Raw genomic sequence first — 19,220 nt, 5'->3', positions numbered from 1 at the left:
GGTGTCCTTGGAGATGGAGCACGCGGTGTCCACCGGTACGCTCGCGGCCTTCCGCGAGAGGTGGGCACCGGAGGGACTGGAGTGCATCATCACGCCCGGCAACCAAATTTTAATTTGATTTTACGTTTTAAAGTTTAATTTGTTTTAATTGCCGGTGTTTTTAGTGTCCCCCTCTCCTTTTATAGGGGGCACTGGAAAAAGGAAAAATTTGATTTTAGTGCCCCCAAAAAAAAACCACAAAAAAAATAAATAAAAAAGGGGCCTTGTAAATGTCTTGTGTGTGTCATCCAGGTCGGGTGGCACGGATACATGTTTTATGTTTTTGCAGTTTAACTCAAAAGAGTTTCATGCACAAGGACCAATTGTGCAGCAGTGGAGGCGTGTCCTGCTCAGTTGGAGCTGTGAGCAGTGGAGAGGAGCAGCAAGCAACTTGAGCTCCTGCCTGGGGAGCCCTGAGACCAGCCCAGGAAGAGAAGGAAGGAAGGGGTTTCACCACCAACTTTACCCAGAGGGAGAGGAGGAGAACAGAAAACTTTAACAACTTCATCATTCTGCAAGGAGTTGGAGAGAGGGGGAAAAGACAAACAACATCCAGTGTGGAAGGAGGGAGACTCAACATTTCTACAGGTGGGTGTGGGTGCATTTCCCCAAACAGACTTTGTTGTATCGGTGGGGGGAGGAAAGAAGACCACTGAGGGCCGGAACATCGCGGGGGGTGTGTGTGTGTGTGTGGTAGTGTGCGTGGGGGCTGTGCTTACAACTGGGCCCCCCCCACAATTGGAACCCCCCCCACCCCCCCCACATTTGCCTAGCCTGGGATAGCTGGAGCTACCAGGCTGAAGAGTCATTAATCACCCTATTGAGGATCGTTGGGAGTGCCTGGTGGCTCCAGCTACCCCAGGTGAAGACATCTTCTCCCCCCACCTGAAGACCACCCCAAAGACTTTTGTGTTTTGCCATCTGGGGAGTGCACCCACCCACAGCTGCGAGGGGAGACCTGCCCTCGCAGCCCCCCCCCCCTTCCCACCCCCCTCTCTCTTTCTCCGTTACCCTCTGTTTCTCCCCTCTCTCTCTGAGAACCCTTTCCTTCCAAATTAATAAAAAAAAAACCAATTAAGACAACTGAGCAGAGGGAGCAAGGCCTCTCCCCAATTGTCAACGAGGGGAGAGGTGCCTCGTTAAGGGCTCCTCTGCTCAGTTAACATAAGAGGCCATTAAAGACCATTAAGGCCTGTGACTTTGGGGTGGGTGTAGCCCTTAAAGGGACCCCGTGATGGCGACCCCATCCACGCCGGTGGCAGGGCCAGCAAGGACGTATGCGCAGGCGGTGTCCACATCCACGGCACCTCCTGCGCCACCCGCTGCCCTGCCACCGTTCAGACTTATAACCAGGAAACACGGGGTCAAGAGCTACACTCACCCCACAATGAGCATTGAGGAGTGCGTGCGGGCGATGGCTGGGGTAGTCGGCCCCTCGGCCATTGTCGCAGCCTCCAAGATGTCTGGGAAGGCCGTGTTCTTCCTGGGGTCGGAGCGGGCGGTGTCCCAGGCCCTTGAAAAGGGGCTCACGGTGGGCGGGACGTTCCTGCCGGTGGACCCTCTCGAGGCCACCGCGCAGAGGGTCATCATTTCAAACGTCCCGCCCTTTGTTTCCGCTGAGCTCCTCCTCCCTCACCTACAACAACTGGGGGAGGTAAGGTCAGGGATCAACCCCATACCGCTCGGCCTCAGGGAGAACAGCCTGCGCCACGTGTTCTCCTTCCGCCGCCAGCTCTTTGTCCGGCTGGCGCGGGAGGAGACGACGGAGGGGAGCTTTAATGTGGTGCACGAGGGGACTGCCTACCGCGTCTTCTGGACGTCGGACGGCGTGCGGTGCCATGCCTGCAGGGAGGTGGGGCATGTTCGTAAGAACTGCCCCGCCTCCAAGGCCGCCAAACCACCGAAGGCGGCCAAGGCTGGCACCGCCGCCACCCCTCCCCCTAGTTGCGTCCGCGTGCCGGGAGCCATGGGTGCGCGGGCATCGTCGGAGGCCTTTGTTTTCAGGGCCTCCGGCGGGGGGGAGGGAGAGCGTTCGACCGGAAAGAAGGCGCGGAAGAAGGCGAAACATCTCGAGGCGGGTCCCCTCGGTGCGCCGGAAAGTCTGACCACCGCGCTCAGCCCAACCCAGTCACCGGCGAGCGCGGGGTGCCCCGAGCCCGTGCCCGGGCCCTTGAATACCACCACAGAGGGGCCCAGGCGCGGGCAAGAAAAGGAAAAGGGGGGGGCGGAGCGGGAGGCCTCGGCAGACATGGAGGTCTCCCTGACTCCGCGCGCCCCCAGGAACAAAAAGAGGCACCGCCCCAATGAGGCGGAGGGGGAACAACATCCCTCCGCGGAGGAGTCGGTGCCCGCCGCGTGTCCCGCGTCCCCCACCAGCGCCCCCAAATTGCGCTGCAGGCGCGAGGAGTCTTTCCCCGGGGAGGGTGAGACAGTTGAGGCTGCCCAGCCTCTGCCTCCCGGGGATGGAGTGGAAGATCTGCCTGTCGTGGGGGGCGTGGGGACCGCGGAGGAATGCGTAGCCGCCGGGTCGAGCGTCCCGGGGACCGAGGCGGGCGGGGCCGAAAAGGCCGAACCTGAGCCCGCCCGGCTATTATCCAACTTCCCCCGGGAGTCGCTCGACCCGGCAGAAATACAAACAAATAACGATGACACTGTAGATGCTGAGCCGGGGGGTGGCAGCGGGGAGGGGGAGGAACACCCACCCTCGCCCCTTACTTTGGAGCTGGAGCACTTGGAGGGCCTGGGGATTTCCTATGGCCGGGTCTCTCCTTGTTCTCCGGTTCCTGGGGCGGAGGGGGAACCCCTTCCGCTGTCATTTCCCGACCCAGCACCATTTTTAAAAGAGCCCAGTGGGGACTCCTCTGCCGACGATCCTGGGGGTGGGATCGGGGCAGTGCCAGGGCCGGTTGGAGCGGCCGGTTCATTTGCCGTACCTTGTGCGGTCGATGGGCCGGCTGCTGGCGGCCACCTCCCGGAGGAGGACGGGGACTCGGTGGGGGACGCGGGTGAAGACCTAGAGACCACCGCCAGGGAGGCGGTGGATCTGCTCGCGGCCGCCGCTGAGGCCCTCCTCGTTCCTGCAAAGGAACTCCGGGACTTTTTGGCCCAGAGCCGGGGTCGCCGCGACCAAGCCCGACTGGCCCTGGAAAAATGGTCCGAGCCGGAGCTGATCAAGGGGTCCGTCCGCGCCGCCGTTAAAACCTTGGCCGCGGGCGGGCCCTTGACAAAGGAGCAGCACCTTGAGCTGCGCGAGCTCGAGGGACTCCTCGCTGGGCTGCGGAGGGAGCGGAGTTCAACAAAAGACTCCGCTCCCTCCCCCACAATAGGTTAAGGTAGAGGTTGCACTATGCTTTTGCCATGAAGATAACCATAGCCAGCCTCAACATCAACGGCGGCAGAGGGGCACGCCGTAGATTTGACAATTTTTCGCTCCTGCGGGAGGGGAAATATGCGGTGTGCTTCCTGCAAGAAACCCACACCGTTCCGGGAGACGAAGCCACGTGGCTCCTGGAATGGCAAGGAGAGGTCCGCATGAGCCACCTCACCGCCATTTCTAGTGGGGTGGCCATCTTGCTGGGCCCGCATTTTCAGCCGGAGATCTTGGGGGTCGAGGAGCCCGTGCCAGGCCGCTTGCTGCACGTAACGGTTCGCCTGGGGGACGTGCCGCTCCATCTCGTGAACGTGTACGCCCCTCATCCCGGCCCGCAGCAAACGCGCTTCTTTGAAGAGGTGTCCGCTCTTCTTGGCTCCGTCGACGTCGGCGACTGCATTGTCCTCGGGGGGGATTTTAACTGCACCCTCGAGGCGAGGGACCGCTCCGGTGCCCCGCAGTGCATGACGGCGATGGAGAAGTTGAGGGACCTGGTCGGGTCCTTCGACTTGGTGGACGTCTGGCGAAATCTCCACCCCGACTCCAGCGCCTTTACTTGGGTGAGGCCTGGAGTTGGATGGTCTAGAGTCGACCGCCTTTACGTGTCTCGGGCGTACGTTTCCTGCGTCCCGGCGGCCTCCATGCGGCCGGTGCCGTGTTCGGACCACCACCTGGTGTGGGCGGAGCTCGCTTCGCTCCGCGCGAGGACGGGGTCCGCGTACTGGCACTTTAACAACCGGCTGCTGGAGGACGTGCGGTTCCAGGACTCGTTCCGTCGATTCTGGTCCGACTGGAGAAGGAAGCAGGGTGGCTTCCCCTCCTTGAGGCTATGGTGGGACGTGGGCAAGGCTCACGTCCGCGTCTTCTGTCAAGAGTACGCGAGGGGGTCGACCAAGAGGCGGGCGGCCAGAGTCGGGCGCCTAGAAAAAGAGGTGCTCGACCTGGAAGCCCGTCTCGGTCAAGTCGTCCAGGACCCGGCCCTGCGGACGGTGTACGAAGCGAAGAAGGCCGCGCTGAAGGACCTGCAGCTCGTCGGGTCCCGAGGCGCGTTCGTGAGGTCGCGGATCCGGTTCCTGCGGGATCTGGACCGCGGCTCCCCCTTCTTCTACTCGCTGGAAAAAAGGCAGAGTGTCCGTAAGCAGCTCTTGACGCTGCTGGCCGACGACGGCTCTCTCGTCTCGGATCCGGAGGGCGTCAACAACAGGGTCCGTGAATATTACGGGGCTCTGTTCTCTCCGGATCCGTCCAGCGAGGAAGCGCGTAGAGTTTTGTGGGAGGACCTGCCGAAGGTCGGCCCGGAGGGCGCCGAAAATCTGGAAGCTCCGCTAAGCCTGGCGGAGCTGACCGGTGCCCTCGCCCGGCTCTCGAGGGGAAAATCCCCGGGGCTGGACGGGCTGACCGTGGAGTTCCACAGGGCGTTCTGGGACGTCCTGGGGGGCGACTACGCGCGGGTCCTGGGGGAAAGTCTGGCGACCGGGGAGATGCCCCTCTCTTGGCGCAGGGCAGTCATCGTCCTGCTGCCTAAGAAGGGCGATCTCCGCCTCCTTAAGAACTGGCGCCCGGTCTCCCTCCTCAGCACGGACTACAAAATCTTCGCCAGGGCGATGTCTGCTCGCCTTGGTGCCGTGCTGGACCACATGATCCACCCCGACCAGTCATACACGGTCCCGGGCCGGACAATCCACGACAACATCCATCTGGTCCGGGACCTCATCCATTGCTCCCAGGAGGCTGGTCTGTCGGTCGCCTTCCTATCCCTCGACCAAGAGAAGGCGTTCGACAGGGTGGATCACGACTATCTGCTCGGAACTCTGCGCGCTTTCGGGTTCGGGACGCATTTCGTCGCCCGGATCCGACTTTTGTACGCCGCCGCGGAGTGTCTGATTAAGGTTAACGGGTCCTTGACGGCGCCCCTTCGCTTTAGGAGAGGGGTACGCCAGGGATGCCCCATGTCCGGCCAGTTATACGCCGTTTGCGTGGAGCCTTTCCTGCGCCTCTTGCGGACGAGGTTGACGGGACTGGCTCTGCAAGGGCCGGGCGTGGAGGTCGTCCTCTCGGCTTACGCCGATGACGTGCTCCTCGCGGTAGAGGATCCCGCTGACCTGCGGAGGATGCGTGAGTGCCAGGAGATTTACTCGGCCGCGTCCTCCGCCAGGATCAACTGGGAGAAATGTTCCGGACTCCTGGTGGGTCAGTGGCGGGTGGACTCCCTGCCGGAGGAGCTCAGGCCTTTTGCCTGGAGCACGACCCATCTCCTCTATCTGGGAGTCTACCTTAGCCCCGACGAGGAAGCCTGGCCGGCGAACTGGCAGGAGCTGGAGGCCAAGGTCGCCGCTCGCCTAGGGCGCTGGACAGGACTGCTCCGAGTGCTGTCCTACAGGGGTCGAGCGCTAGTCATAAACCAGCTGGTGGCCGCAATGCTGTGGTACCGGCTGGTCACTTTGACCCCTCCCCCTGCGTTTGTCGCCAAGATACAGAAGAAGCTGGTGGACTTCTTCTGGAACAACAGGAAGCACTGGGTCTCTGTCGCGGTCTTGAGTCTCCCGCTTGAGGAGGGCGGTCAGTCGTTGGTGTGCGTCAGCGCCCAGCTCGCGACTTTCCGTCTTCAGACCCTGCAGAGATACCTTTACGTCGAGCCCCCTCCTAGGTGGTGTGCTCTGGCGAGGTATTTCTTCCGCCAGCAGCTCGACCTCAATTATGACACGCAGCTCCTGTTTGTGAATTTGGGGGGTGCCAGGACCGCCCTCCGGGAGCTGCCTGTCTTTTACAGGGAACTCATCAGGGTCTGGAACAAAGTCTCCACCAAGCGCAGCTCTCCGCCGGCTGGAGTGGCGGCCGTCCTGCAGGAGCCGCTGCTCGGGAATCCGTACCTCCACGGCCGAGGCTTCATGTGGCGGTCGGAAGAGAGGGCTGTGGCTGGTGAGGTGACCAGGGTCAGGGACCTGCTCGATGGCGGAGGAGCGGGCTGGATGGCGCCAGTCACGCTGGCGCGGCGCCTAAATTCTGCCAACGTCCGCCGCGCGGCCGATGCCATCGAGTCGCTAAAAACAGCTCTGGGCCCTGACTCCGTTAGGTGCATCGAGGAGGCTCAAGCACGTGGGGAGATCCCGTCCGAACTGACCCCCGTCCGGACGGAATTCCTCATCGGCGCCAAACCCCGGAACCTCCCTCGGGGGCCGGCGCCTCACAACTTGAGCCGCCTCGGGGAAATCCCCTCCGTGCCTTTCAGTTCCGCGCGGAGGGGTTTCCTGTACGGGCTGCTCCTGCACACCCTCAACTTTGCCATCCTCGCCGGCCGTCCGGACACGCCATGGCGTACCATCTTGCCGTCCGGAGGAGGCGGGGGTCCCCGATGGAGGGCACTCTACGCAGGGGTCCTCCCACTATTCATCGGGGACTTGGCCTGGAGGGTGGTGCACGGAGCAGTACCGTGCAACAAATTTTTAAGCCGGTTCACGGACTCCCAGGCCGCCTGCAATTTCTGCGGTCTGGAGGAGTCCGTGTTCCATGTTTTTATGGAATGCACAAGGTTGCAGCCCCTGTTCCATTATTTGAAGGGGCTGCTCCTGAAATTCTGGCTGCACTTCAGTCCCACTCTCCTGATCTTTGGGCACCCTGTGCGGAGGGGAGCGGGTAGGTCCGAAGGCCTCCTCGTAGGACTGCTCCTGGGCACGGCCAAGGGTGCCATCAGCCGGTCCAGGCAGCGGGCGGTCGAGGGGGTCGTTCAACCTGACTGCCTGCCTCTCTTCCGCTCTTACATCCGGTCCAGGGTGTCCTTGGAGATGGAGCACGCGGTGTCCACCGGTACGCTCGCGGCCTTCCGCGAGAGGTGGGCACCGGAGGGACTGGAGTGCATCATCACGCCCGGCAACCAAATTTTAATTTGATTTTACGTTTTAAAGTTAATTTGTTTTAATTGCCGGTGCTTTTAGTGTCCTCTTCCCTTTTATAGGGGGCACTGGGGAAAAATTGTGATTTTAGTGCCCAAAAAAAAAAACAAAAAAAAAAGAAAAAAAACAAAAAAAAAACACAAAAAAGGGGGGAAAAAAAAATGGGCCTTGTAAATGTCTGGAGTGTCACCCAGGTCGGGTGGCACAGTTTAATGTTTATGTTTTCGCAGGTAGACTCTAAAAGAGTTTCATGCACAAGGACCAATTGTGCAGCAGTGGAGGCGTGTCCTGCTCAGTTGGAGCTGTGAGCAGTGGAGAGGAGCAGCAAGCAACTTGAGCTCCTGCCTGGGGAGCCCTGAGACCAGCCCAGGAAGAGAAGGAAGGAAGGGGTTTCACCACCAACTTTACCCAGAGGGAGAGGAGGAGAACAGTAAACTTTAACAACTTCATCATTCTGCAAGGAGTTGGAGAGAGGGGGAAAAGACAAACAACATCCAGTGTGGAAGGAGGGAGACTCAACATTTCTACAGGTGGGTGTGGGTGCATTTCCCCAAACAGACTTTGTTGTATCGGTGGGGGGAGGAAAGAAGACCACTGAGGGCCGGAACATCGCGGGGGGTGTGTGTGTGTGTGTGGTAGTGTGCGTGGGGGCTGTGCTTACAACTGGGCCCCCCCCACAATTGGAACCCCCCCCACCCCCCCCACATTTGCCTAGCCTGGGATAGCTGGAGCTACCAGGCTGAAGAGTCATTAATCACCCTATTGAGGATCGTTGGGAGTGCCTGGTGGCTCCAGCTACCCCAGGTGAAGACATCTTCTCCCCCCACCTGAAGACCACCCCAAAGACTTTTGTGTTTTGCCATCTGGGGAGTGCACCCACCCACAGCTGCGAGGGGAGACCTGCCCTCGCAGCCCCCCCCCCCTTCCCACCCCCCTCTCTCTTTCTCCGTTACCCTCTGTTTCTCCCCTCTCTCTCTGAGAACCCTTTCCTTCCAAATTAATAAAAAAAACCCAATTAAGACAACTGAGCAGAGGGAGCAAGGCCTCTCCCCAATTGTCAACGAGGGGAGAGGTGCCTCGTTAAGGGCTCCTCTGCTCAGTTAACATAAGAGGCCATTAAAGACCATTAAGGCCTGTGACTTTGGGGTGGGTGTAGCCCTTAAAGGGACCCCGTGATGGCGACCCCATCCACGCCGGTGGCAGGGCCAGCAAGGACGTATGCGCAGGCGGTGTCCACATCCACGGCACCTCCTGCGCCACCCGCTGCCCTGCCACCATTCAGACTTATAACCAGGAAACACGGGGTCAAGAGCTACACTCACCCCACAATGAGCATTGAGGAGTGCGTGCGGGCGATGGCTGGGGTAGTCGGCCCCTCGGCCATTGTCGCAGCCTCCAAGATGTCTGGGAAGGCCGTGTTCTTCCTGGGGTCGGAGCGGGCGGTGTCCCTGGCCCTTGAAAAGGGGCTCACGGTGGGCGGGACGTTCCTGCCGGTGGACCCTCTCGAGGCCACCGCGCAGAGGGTCATCGTTTCAAACGTCCCGCCCTTTGTTTCCGCTGAGCTCCTCCTCCCTCACCTACAACAACTGGGGGAGGTAAGGTCAGGGATCAACCCCATACCGCTCGGCCTCAGGGAGAACAGCCTGCGCCACGTGTTCTCCTTCCGCCGCCAGCTCTTTGTCCGGCTGGCGCGGGAGGAGACGACGGAAGGTCATTTTAATGTGGTGCACGAGGGGACTGCCTACCGCGTCTTCTGGACGTCGGACGGCGTGCGGTGCCATGCCTGCAGGGAGGTGGGGCACGTTCGCAAGAACTGCCCCGCCTCCAAGGCCGCCAAACCACCGAAGGCGGCCAAGGCTGGCGCCGCCGCCACCCCTCCCCCTAGTTGCGTCCGCGTGCCGGGAGCCATGGGTGCGCGGGCATCGTCGGAGGCCTTTGTTTTCAGGGCCTCCGGCGGGGGGGAGGGAGAGCGTCCGACCGGAAAGAAGGCGCGGAAGAAGACAAAACATCAAGAGGCGGGTCCCCTCAGTGCGCCGGATAATTTGACCACCGCGCTCAGCCCAACCCCGTCACCGGCGAGCGCGGGGTGCCCCGAGCCCGTGCCCGAGCCCTTGAATACCACCACAGAGGGGCCCAGGCGCGGGCAAGAAAAGGAAAAGGGGGGGGCGGAGCGGGAGGCCTCGGCAGACATGGAGGTCTCCCTGACTCCGCGCGCCCCCAGGAACAAAAAGAGGCACCGCCCCAATGAGGCGGAGGGGGAACAACATCCCTCCGCGGAGGAGTCGGTGCCCGCCGCGTGTCCCGCGTCCCCCACCAGCGCCCCCAAATTGCGCTGCAGGCGCGAGGAGTCTTTCCCCGGGGAGGGTGAGACAGTTGAGGCTGCCCAGCCTCTGCCTCCCGGGGATGGAGTGGAAGATCTGCCTGTCGTGGGGGGCGTGGGGACCGCGGAGGAATGCGTAGCCGCCGGGTCGAGCGTCCCGGGGACCGAGGCGGGCAGGGCCGAAAAGGCCGAACCTGAGCCCGCCCAGCCAATACACAACTTACCCCGGGATTTGCTCGACCCGGCAGAGAATGAAACAATTGATTTTAATGATACTGTAGATGCTGAGCCGGGGGGTGGCAGCGGGGAGGGGGAGGAACACCCACCCTCGCCCCTTACTTTGGAGCTGGAGCACTTGGAGGGCCTGGGGATTTCCTATGGCCGGGTCTCTCCTTGTTCTCCGGTTCCTGGGGCGGAGGGGGAACCCCTTCCGCTGTCATTTCCCGACCCGGCACCATTTTTAAAAGAGCCCAGTGGGGACTCCTCTGCCGACGATCCTGGGGGTGGGATCGGGGCAGTGCCAGGGCCGGTTGGAGCGGCCGGTTCATTTGCCGTACCTTGTGCGGTCGATGGGCCGGCTGCTGGCGGCCACCTCCCGGAGGAGGACGGGGACTCGGTGGGGGACGCGGGTGAAGACCTAGAGACCACCGCCAGGGAGGCGGTGGATCTGCTCGCGGCCGCCGCTGAGGCCCTCCTCGTTCCTGCAAAGGAACTCCGGGACTTTTTGGCCCAGAGCCGGGGTCGCCGCGACCAAGCCCGACTGGCCCTGGAAAAATGGTCCGAGCCGGAGCTGATCAAGGGGTCCGTCCGCGCCGCCGTTAAAACCTTGGCCGCGGGCGGGCCCTTGACAAAGGAGCAGCACCTTGAGCTGCGCGAGCTCGAGGGACTCCTCGCTGGGCTGCGGAGGGAGCGGAGTTCAACAAAAGACTCCGCTCCCTCCCCCACAATAGGTTAAGGTAGAGGTTGCACTATGCTTTTGCCATGAAGATAACCATAGCCAGCCTCAACATCAACGGCGGCAGAGGGGCACGCCGTAGATTTGACAATTTTTCGCTCCTGCGGGAGGGGAAATATGCGGTGTGCTTCCTGCAAGAAACCCACACCGTTCCGGGAGACGAAGCCACGTGGCTCCTGGAGTGGCAAGGAGAGGTCCGCATGAGCCACCTCACCGCCATTTCTAGTGGGGTGGCCATCTTGCTGGGCCCGCATTTTCAGCCGGAGATCTTGGGGGTCGAGGAGCCCGTGCCAGGCCGCTTGCTGCACGTAACGGTTCGCCTGGGGGACGTGCCGCTCCATCTCGTGAACGTGTACGCCCCTCATCCCGGCCCGCAGCAAACGCGCTTCTTTGAAGAGGTGTCCGCTCTTCTTGGCTCCGTCGACGTCGGCGACTGCATTGTCCTCGGGGGGGATTTTAACTGCACCCTCGAGGCGAGGGACCGCTCCGGTGCCCCGCAGTGCATGACGGCGATGGAGAAGTTGAGGGACCTGGTCGGGTCCTTCGACTTGGTGGACGTCTGGCGAAATCTCCACCCCGACTCCAGCGCCTTTACTTGGGTGAGGCCTGGAGTTGGATGGTCTAGAGTCGACCGCCTTTACGTGTCTCGGGCGTACGTTTCCTGCGTCCCGGCGGCCTCCATGCGGCCGGTGCCGTGTTCGGACCACCACCTGGTGTGGGCGGAGCTCGCTTCGCTCCGCGCGAGGACGGGGTCCGCGTACTGGCACTTTAACAACCGGCTGCTGGAGGACGTGCGGTTCCAGGACTCGTTCCGTCGATTCTGGTCCGACTGGAGAAGGAAGCAGGGGGGCTTCCCCTCCTTGAGGCTATGGTGGGACGTGGGCAAGGCTCACGTCCGCGTCTTCTGTCAAGAGTACGCGAGGGGGTCGACCAAGAGGCGGGCGGCCAGAGTCGGGCGCCTAGAAAAAGAGGTGCTCGACCTGGAAGCCCGTCTCGGTCAAGTCGTCCAGGACCCGGCCCTGCGGACGGTGTACGAAGCGAAGAAGGCCGCGCTGAAGGACCTGCAGCTCGTCGGGTCCCGAGGCGCGTTCGTGAGGTCGCGGATCCGGTTCCTGCGGGATCTGGACCGCGGCTCCCCCTTCTTCTACTCGCTGGAAAAAAGGCAGAGTGTCCGTAAGCAGCTCTTGACGCTGCTGGCCGACGACGGCTCTCTCGTCTCGGATCCGGAGGGCGTCAACAACAGGGTCCGTGAATATTACGGGGCTCTGTTCTCTCCGGATCCGTCCAGCGAGGAAGCGCGTAGAGTTTTGTGGGAGGACCTGCCGAAGGTCGGCCCGGAGGGCGCCGAAAATCTGGAAGCTCCGCTAAGCCTGGCGGAGCTGACCGGTGCCCTCGCCCGGCTCTCGAGGGGAAAATCCCCGGGGCTGGACGGGCTGACCGTGGAGTTCCACAGGGCGTTCTGGGACGTCCTGGGGAGCGACTACGCGCGGGTCCTGGGGGAAAGTCTGGCGACCGGGGAGATGCCCCTCTCTTGGCGCAGGGCAGTCATCGTCCTGCTGCCTAAGAAGGGCGATCTCCGCCTCCTTAAGAACTGGCGCCCGGTCTCCCTCCTCAGCACGGACTACAAAATCTTCGCCAGGGCAATGTCTGCTCGCCTTGGTGCCGTGCTGGACCACATGATCCACCCCGACCAGTCATACACGGTCCCGGGCCGGACAATCCACGACAACATCCATCTGGTCCGGGACCTCATCCATTGTTCCCAGGAGGCTGGTCTGTCGGTCGCCTTCCTATCCCTCGACCAAGAGAAGGCGTTCGACAGGGTGGATCACGACTATCTGCTCGGAACTCTGCGCGCTTTCGGGTTCGGGACGCATTTCGTCGCCCGGATCCGACTTTTGTACGCCGCCGCGGAGTGTCTGATTAAGGTTAACGGGTCCTTGACGGCGCCCCTTCGCTTTAGGAGAGGGGTGCGCCAGGGATGCCCCATGTCCGGCCAGTTATACGCCGTTTGCGTGGAGCCTTTCCTGCGCCTCTTGCGGACGAGGTTGACGGGACTGGCTCTGCAAGGGCCGGGCGTGGAGGTCGTCCTCTCGGCTTACGCCGATGACGTGCTCCTCGCGGTAGAGGATCCCGCTGACCTGCGGAGGATGCGTGAGTGCCAGGAGATTTACTCGGCCGCGTCCTCCGCCAGGATCAACTGGGAGAAATGTTCCGGACTCCTGGTGGGTCAGTGGCGGGTGGACTCCCTGCCGGAGGAGCTCAGGCCTTTTGCCTGGAGCACGACCCATCTCCTCTATCTGGGAGTCTACCTTAGCCCCGACGAGGAAGCCTGGCCGGCGAACTGGCAGGAGCTGGAGGCCAAGGTCGCCGCTCGCCTAGGGCGCTGGACAGGACTGCTCCGAGTGCTGTCCTACAGGGGTCGAGCGCTAGTCATAAACCAGCTGGTGGCCGCAATGCTGTGGTACCGGCTGGTCACTTTGACCCCTCCCCCTGCGTTTGTCGCCAAGATACAGAAGAAGCTGGTGGACTTCTTCTGGAACAACAGGAAGCACTGGGTCTCTGTCGCGGTCTTGAGTCTCCCGCTTGAGGAGGGCGGTCAGTCGTTGGTGTGCGTCAGCGCCCAGCTCGCGACTTTCCGTCTTCAGACCCTGCAGAGATACCTTTACGTCGAGCCCCCTCCTAGGTGGTGTGCTCTGGCGAGGTATTTCTTCCGCCAGCAGCTCGACCTCAATTATGACACGCAGCTCCTGTTTGTGAACTTGGGGGGTGCCAGGACCGCCCTCCGGGAGCTGCCTGTCTTTTACAGGGAACTCATCAGGGTCTGGAACAAAGTCTCCACCAAGCGCAGCTCTCCGCCGGCTGGAGTGGCGGCCGTCCTGCAGGAACCGCTGCTCGGGAATCCGTACCTCCACGGCCGAGGCTTCATGTGGCGGTCGGAAGAGAGGGCTGTGGCTGGTGAGGTGACCAGGGTCAGGGACCTGCTCGATGGCGGAGGAGCGGGCTGGATGGCGCCAGTCACGCTGGCGCGGCGCCTAAATTCTGCCAACGTCCGCCGCGCGGCCGATGCCATCGAGTCGCTAAAAACAGCTCTGGGCCCTGACTCCGTTAGGTGTATCGAGGAGGCTCAAGCACGTGGGGAGATCCCGTCCGAACTGACCCCCGTCCGGACGGAATTCCTCATCGGCGCCAAACCCCGGAACCTCCCTCGGGGGCCGGCGCCTCACAACTTGAGCCGCCTCGGGGAAATCCCCTCCGTGCCTTTCAGTTCCGCGCGGAGGGGTTTCCTGTACGGGCTGCTCCTGCACACCCTCAACTTTGCCATCCTCGCCGGCCGTCCGGACGCGCCATGGCGTACCATCTTGCCGTCCGGAGGAGGCGGGGGTCCCCGATGGAGGGCACTCTACGCAGGGGTCCTCCCACTATTCATCGGGGACTTGGCCTGGAGGGTGGTGCACGGAGCAGTGCCGTGCAACAAATTTTTAAGCCGGTTCACGGACTCCCAGGCCGCCTGCAATTTCTGCGGTCTGGAGGAGTCCGTGTTCCATGTTTTTATTGAATGCACAAGGTTGCAGCCCCTGTTCCACTATTTGAAGGGGCTGCTCCTGAAATTCTGGCTGCACTTCAGTCCCACTCTCCTGATCTTTGGGCACCCTGTGCGGAGGGGAGCGGGTAGGTCCGAGGGCCTCCTCGTAGGACTGCTCCTGGGCACGGCCAAGGGTGCCATCAGCCGGTCCAGGCAGCGGGCGGTCGAGGGGGTCGTTCAACCTGACTGCCTGCCTCTCTTCCGCTCTTACATCCGATCCAGGGTGTCCTTGGAGATGGAGCACGCGGTGTCCACCGGTACGCTCGCGGCCTTCCGCGAGAGGTGGGCACCGGAGGGACTGGAGTGCATCATCACGCCCGGCAACCAAATTTTAATTTGATTTTACGTTTTAAAGTTTAATTTGTTTTAATTGCCGGTGCTTTTAGTGTCCCCCTCTCCTTTTATAGGGGGCACTGGAAAAAGGAAAAATTTGATTTTAGTGCCCCAAAAAAAAAAACACAAAAAAATAAATAAAAAAGGGGCCTTGTAAATGTCTTGTGTGTGTCATCCAGGTCGGGTGGCACGGATACATGTTTTATGTTTTTGCAGGTGAACTCCAAAAAGAGTTTCATGCACAAGGACCAATTGTGCAGCAGTGGAGGCGTGTCCTGCTCAGTTGGAGCTGTGAGCAGTGGAGAGGAGCAGCAAGCAACTTGAGCTCCTGCCTGGGGAGCCCTGAGACCAGCCCAGGAAGAGAAGGAAGGAAGGGGTTTCACCACCAACTTTACCCAGAGGGAGAGGAGGAGAACAGAAAACTTTAACAACTTCATCATTCTGCAAGGAGTTGGAGAGAGGGGGAAAAGACAAACAACATCCAGTGTGGAAGGAGGGAGACTCAACATTTCTACAGGTGGGTGTGGGTGCATTTCCCCAAACAGACTTTGTTGTATCGGTGGGGGGAGGAAAGAAGACCACTGAGGGCCGGAACATCGCGGGGGGTGTGTGTGTGTGTGTGGTAGTGTGCGTGGGGGCTGTGCTTACAACTGGGCCCCCCCCACAATTGGAACCCCCCCCACCCCCCCCACATTTGCCTAGCCTGGGATAGCTGGAGCTACCAGGCTGAAGAGTCATTAATCACCCTATTGAGGATCGTTGGGAGTGCCTGGTGGCTCCAGCTACCCCAGGTGAAGACATCTTCTCCCCCCACCTGAAGACCACCCCAAAGACTTTTGTGTTTTGCCATCTGGGGAGTGCACCCACCCACAGCTGCGAGGGGAGACCTGCCCTCGCAGCCCCCCCCCCCCCTTCCCACCCCCCTCTCTCTTTCTCCGTTACCCTCTGTTTCTCCCCTCTCTCTCTGAGAACCCTTTCCTTCCAAATTAATAAAAAAAAACCCAATTAAGACAACTGAGCAGAGGGAGCAAGGCCTCTCCCCAATTGTCAACGAGGGGAGAGGTGCCTCGTTAAGGGCTCCTCTGCTCAGTTAACATAAGAGGCCATTAAAGACCATTAAGGCCTGTGACTTTGGGGTGGGTGTAGCCCTTAAAGGGACCCCGTGATGGCGACCCCATCCACGCCGGTGGCAGGGCCAGCAAGGACGTATGCGCAGGCGGTGTCCACATCCACGGCACCTCCTGCGCCACCCGCTGCCCTGCCACCGTTCAGACTTATAACCAGGAAACACGGGGTCAAGAGCTACACTCACCCCACAATGAGCATTGAGGAGTGCGTGCGGGCGATGGCTGGGGTAGTCGGCCCCTCGGCCATTGTCGCAGCCTCCAAGATGTCTGGGAAGGCCGTGTTCTTCCTGGGGTCGGAGCGGGCGGTGTCCCAGGCCCTTGAAAAGGGGCTCACGGTGGGCGGGACGTTCCTGCCGGTGGACCCTCTCGAGGCCACCGCGCAGAGGGTCATCATTTCAAACGTCCCGCCCTTTGTTTCCGCTGAGCTCCTCCTCCCTCACCTACAACAACTGGGGGAGGTAAGGTCAGGGATCAACCCCATACCGCTCGGCCTCAGGGAGAACAGCCTGCGCCACGTGTTCTCCTTCCGCCGCCAGCTCTTTGTCCGGCTGGCGCGGGAGGAGACGACGGAGGGGAGCTTTAATGTGGTGCACGAGGGGACTGCCTACCGCGTCTTCTGGACGTCGGACGGCGTGCGGTGCCATGCCTGCAGGGAGGTGGGGCATGTTCGTAAGAACTGCCCCGCCTCCAAGGCCGCCAAACCACCGAAGGCGGCCAAGGCTGGCACCGCCGCCACCCCTCCCCCTAGTTGCGTCCGCGTGCCGGGAGCCATGGGTGCGCGGGCATCGTCGGAGGCCTTTGTTTTCAGGGCCTCCGGCGGGGGGGAGGGAGAGCGTTCGACCGGAAAGAAGGCGCGGAAGAAGGCGAAACATCTCGAGGCGGGTCCCCTCGGTGCGCCGGAAAGTCTGACCACCGCGCTCAGCCCAACCCAGTCACCGGCGAGCGCGGGGTGCCCCGAGCCCGTGCCCGGGCCCTTGAATACCACCACAGAGGGGCCCAGGCGCGGGCAAGAAAAGGAAAAGGGGGGGGCGGAGCGGGAGGCCTCGGCAGACATGGAGGTCTCCCTGACTCCGCGCGCCCCCAGGAACAAAAAGAGGCACCGCCCCAATGAGGCGGAGGGGGAACAACATCCCTCCGCGGAGGAGTCGGTGCCCGCCGCGTGTCCCGCGTCCCCCACCAGCGCCCCCAAATTGCGCTGCAGGCGCGAGGAGTCTTTCCCCGGGGAGGGTGAGACAGTTGAGGCTGCCCAGCCTCTGCCTCCCGGGGATGGAGTGGAAGATCTGCCTGTCGTGGGGGGCGTGGGGACCGCGGAGGAATGCGTAGCCGCCGGGTCGAGCGTCCCGGGGACCGAGGCGGGCGGGGCCGAAAAGGCCGAACCTGAGCCCGCCCGGCTATTATCCAACTTCCCCCGGGAGTCGCTCGACCCGGCAGAAATACAAACAAATAACGATGACACTGTAGATGCTGGGCCGGGGGGTGGCAGCGGGGAGGGGGAGGAACACCCACCCTCGCCCCTTACTTTGGAGCTGGAGCACTTGGAGGGCCTGGGGATTTCCTATGGCCGGGTCTCTCCTTGTTCTCCGGTTCCTGGGGCGGAGGGGGAACCCCTTCCGCTGTCATTTCCCGACCCAGCACCATTTTTAAAAGAGCCCAGTGGGGACTCCTCTGCCGACGATCCTGGGGGTGGGATCGGGGCAGTGCCAGGGCCGGTTGGAGCGGCCGGTTCATTTGCCGTACCTTGTGCGGTCGATGGGCCGGCTGCTGGCGGCCACCTCCCGGAGGAGGACGGGGACTCGGTGGGGGACGCGGGTGAAGACCTAGAGACCACCGCCAGGGAGGCGGTGGATCTGCTCGCGGCCGCCGCTGAGGCCCTCCTCGTTCCTGCAAAGGAACTCCGGGACTTTTTGGCCCAGAGCCGGGGTCGCCGCGACCAAGCCCGACTGGCCCTGGAAAAATGGTCCGAGCCGGAGCTGATCAAGGGGTCCGTCCGCGCCGCCGTTAAAACCTTGGCCGCGGGCGGGCCCTTGACAAAGGAGCAGCACCTTGAGCTGCGCGAGCTCGAGGGACTCCTCGCTGGGCTGCGGAGGGAGCGGAGTTCAACAAAAGACTCCGCTCCCTCCCCCACAATAGGTTAAGGTAGAGGTTGCACTATGCTTTTGCCATGAAGATAACCATAGCCAGCCTCAACATCAACGGCGGCAGAGGGGCACGCCGTAGATTTGACAATTTTTCGCTCCTGCGGGAGGGGAAATATGCGGTGTGCTTCCTGCAAGAAACCCACACCGTTCCGGGAGACGAAGCCACGTGGCTCCTGGAATGGCAAGGAGAGGTCCGCATGAGCCACCTCACCGCCATTTCTAGTGGGGTGGCCATCTTGCTGGGCCCGCATTTTCAGCCGGAGATCTTGGGGGTCGAGGAGCCCGTGCCAGGCCGCTTGCTGCACGTAACGGTTCGCCTGGGGGACGTGCCGCTCCATCTCGTGAACGTGTACGCCCCTCATCCCGGCCCGCAGCAAACGCGCTTCTTTGAAGAGGTGTCCGCTCTTCTTGGCTCCGTCGACGTCGGCGACTGCATTGTCCTCGGGGGGGATTTTAACTGCACCCTCGAGGCGAGGGACCGCTCCGGTGCCCCGCAGTGCATGACGGCGATGGAGAAGTTGAGGGACCTGGTCGGGTCCTTCGACTTGGTGGACGTCTGGCGAAATCTCCACCCCGACTCCAGCGCCTTTACTTGGGTGAGGCCTGGAGTTGGATGGTCTAGAGTCGACCGCCTTTACGTGTCTCGGGCGTACGTTTCCTGCGTCCCGGCGGCCTCCATGCGGCCGGTGCCGTGTTCGGACCACCACCTGGTGTGGGCGGAGCTCGCTTCGCTCCGCGCGAGGACGGGGTCCGCGTACTGGCACTTTAACAACCGGCTGCTGGAGGACGTGCGGTTCCAGGACTCGTTCCGTCGATTCTGGTCCGACTGGAGAAGGAAGCAGGGGGGCTTCCCCTCCTTGAGGCTATGGTGGGACGTGGGCAAGGCTCACGTCCGCGTCTTCTGTCAAGAGTACGCGAGGGGGTCGACCAAGAGGCGGGCGGCCAGAGTCGGGCGCCTAGAAAAAGAGGTGCTCGACCTGGAAGCCCGTCTCGGTCAAGTCGTCCAGGACCCGGCCCTGCGGACGGTGTACGAAGCGAAGAAGGCCGCGCTGAAGGACCTGCAGCTCGTCGGGTCCCGAGGCGCGTTCGTGAGGTCGCGGATCCGGTTCCTGCGGGATCTGGACCGCGGCTCCCCCTTCTTCTACTCGCTGGAAAAAAGGCAGAGTGTCCGTAAGCAGCTCTTGACGCTGCTGGCCGACGACGGCTCTCTCGTCTCGGATCCGGAGGGCGTCAACAACAGGGTCCGTGAATATTACGGGGCTCTGTTCTCTCCGGATCCGTCCAGCGAGGAAGCGCGTAGAGTTTTGTGGGAGGACCTGCCGAAGGTCGGCCCGGAGGGCGCCGAAAATCTGGAAGCTCCGCTAAGCCTGGCGGAGCTGACCGGTGCCCTCGCCCGGCTCTCGAGGGGAAAATCCCCGGGGCTGGACGGGCTGACCGTGGAGTTCCACAGGGCGTTCTGGGA

This window comes from Pristiophorus japonicus, chromosome 27, assembly GCF_044704955.1.
Source record: "Pristiophorus japonicus isolate sPriJap1 chromosome 27, sPriJap1.hap1, whole genome shotgun sequence".
Classification (NCBI taxonomy): Eukaryota; Metazoa; Chordata; class Chondrichthyes; family Pristiophoridae; genus Pristiophorus; species Pristiophorus japonicus.
This window is presented reverse-complemented; position numbering follows the sequence as displayed.